Source organism: Heteronotia binoei, chromosome 5, assembly GCF_032191835.1.
Source record: "Heteronotia binoei isolate CCM8104 ecotype False Entrance Well chromosome 5, APGP_CSIRO_Hbin_v1, whole genome shotgun sequence".
In the NCBI taxonomy this organism is placed as follows: Eukaryota; Metazoa; Chordata; class Lepidosauria; order Squamata; family Gekkonidae; genus Heteronotia; species Heteronotia binoei.
In genome coordinates, this window is record NC_083227.1 from 120120108 (window position 1) to 120122667 (window position 2560).

A 2560-nucleotide genomic window follows, 5' to 3' on the forward strand; every position below is an offset into this window, starting at 1 on the left:
CTAAACCAGACATACGTGGCGGGCAGCCGCTCAGGTGTGGGCGGATCTATGGTGCTGCTCATTGACTTCCAAAGGGGAGACAGTACGCCGTGTCAGAAAGGGAAGAGGGGCCCAACAAGGGAGAGAGAATCTGTCAACATGGTGATTCCACCCACGCGCATGCCATTGGCCCATTGCCAAGGTGGGGTGAGGGAGGCACAGGCTCACGCTGGACCACAGGATTGGCCAGCCTGTTGTGTGTGACCAGGCGAAGGGGCACAAAGCCCACATTTGAGAGGCCTCCCGCTGTCAGAGATTCTGCCAATGGCAGGCTGGCGGCCAGAGGCATGTGCAGACAAGCAGGAAGTGCCAAGTGCAGGAGTTCCTTGTCCTGGACAGTGGCTGAAATGTGTGCCTGGGAGTGGCCAGACCAAGTCTAAAAGACACCACCACCACCACCCGGAGCCACCCCCATGGTGCCGCCCCCCGCTATGTGCAAGGAACACCTCCCCTGGGGGCCGCAGAACTCAGAGTGCAAAGCAACCGCGAGGTGCAAAACCTGTCACCAACATGTTTGCCTGTCCTTCACTCTAAGTCCGTATGACCGGGAGCTCGCCGGCAGAACTTCTTGCCACGCGCTCCTATCCCTAACAACTGAGTTGTGCGAGGCCAGAGCAGAAGTATTTCTAGGAGGGAGGAGACTGCGATTGGGTGCTGGGGATGGGGCTTGGCAGCCCAAGACATGAGGGGATTGGCGAGGCAACTCCCTAGGGGGTTTCTGAGCTTCCGCAGCAGCGGAGGTGACCTTTGTTTTTGGTTTCAACGAGTGCCTATGGGGCACGCCGCCATTTTTGCAGGTGTAAATTTGTGCCTCTTGGGGGGGCATGTCATGGACCAAACTGCTCAGGAAGCTGCCTAAGCCTGGCCGCACCCCCAACTCCACCCCCTCCTCCGCCTGAACGCCGCGCTCTGCCTCACTTCAGCCCACACTTGGGCGCAGCCCTCAGGCGCTGCTGCCCTTGGATGGAGCAGCGCTTGGGCCGCTCCCCACCCATGGAACTCCCCTCTGCTGTGGCAGTGCCGGTCGTATGTTGGCGCAAACCCTTCCTGCGCCCATGTAGCAGCTTGTCTGCTCCCATAAGACTTTCTGCCCGCCCCCCCCCCCCTCTGGATTGCACTCTAAGTCTACCAGGCAACTGCTTCTTCTGACTAGAGTGAAAAATCTACTCAGTTGTCTAGCTCAAGAAGTAAGATTTTGCTGTCTAGAACTATTGTTCACATTATGCTTTCTTTCCACTCTCCATAAATCTCCCCTTAAGGACTTATTCCTCAGTATCAAACTTGCCACTTGTCTCCTATGAAGTCATGCTTACAACCCACATAAGCAGCTGTCATTATTTCAGCTTCTGCCTATCCAAATTCCTCCCATGTTATTTGGATCTCAGTCTCATACAAAACACTGTCATTTTCAAGGTAAAGGGAATGCAGAACTACATGGAGAGCTCAGCAATGATGATGCAGTCTAGTCTTCCTGTGTTGTCTGACATAACAGGAACAAAAAAAAAATTGCAGGGAAAGCTTCTTTCCTGTGCTCTGAGGCAAATTGCAGCCTTTCATCTGAGGGCAAAATTACAAAGTAGATGAGGAAAGGGTCAAGTGCCTCCTTTGCTGCTTCTGTGCTTTCCAATTGCCTCCTCCTAAAGCAGCTTTCCAAGCAGAAAAGGAGCTGTCTGGTTACTTACATGCCTTTCTGTAAAATGTGTCATTTGGCCCTGAACTGGGACACATTCTGGCTATTTTTGCCCTTACAGCCAGTTTTCAGGGTAATATCTTGAGGGGACTGGCAAATACTATTCTTTCTTTCTGTGGAGTATTTTAGAACACTTCTCTAAGATGATCAGATTTTCAAGACTCCACCTGATCCTTGTATTTTCAGAAAAGATCAGAAGGCTAGTAAGAGAATGAAGCCCAAAATGGTATGAAGCCCAAAATGGGGAGGGACGGTGGCTCAGTGGTAGAGCATCTGCTTGTTAAGCAGAAGGTCCCATGTTCAATCCCTGGCATCTCCAAAAAAGGGTCCAGGCAAATAGGTGTGAAAAACCTCAGCTTGAGACCCTGGAGAGCCGCTGCCAGTCTGAGTAGACAATACTGACTTTGATGGACCAAGGGTCTGATTCAGTATAAGGCAGCTTCATATGTCCATATATCTGTTGTAAACATCATTTGTTTATCAGCACTGCAAAAGAGCTATTCATTTTTAAAGAGGAAATTTGGAGCCTCCATCTGAACCATACATCAGGGCTTCCTATGCTAATGCCTCTTCTTATTTGGCCTTCAAGGCATACACCAAAAGGGATTTCTTTAGTTGTTAGGCTCCAATGCAAGCATAAGACATAATATGATTTATTGCTTCAAGCATCTAAAATGCTGCACACACTATAAGGTAATGTGACCTTATTCTTTTTTTTTTTAGAAAACAAAGTAATAGGTACACCATATAAAGTTTAATGTACCCCCCCCCCCCCAAAAAGATACAAAACAGTAAAATTAAGCTTTCAGGTCAGCTTGCTTCTTAATTTAG

The 2560-nt window shown here is 49.5% G+C and overlaps 1 non-coding gene across 1 annotated transcript; it reads left to right on the forward strand.

Annotated features, from left to right (window-relative positions):
- The first annotated feature begins 1981 nt into the window (after positions 1 to 1981).
- Positions 1982 to 2048, forward strand: TRNAN-GUU (transfer RNA asparagine (anticodon GUU)). The gene has a single exon. It is a non-coding gene; the product is annotated as a tRNA-Asn (tRNA).
- The last annotated feature ends 512 nt before the right edge of the window (positions 2049 to 2560 follow it).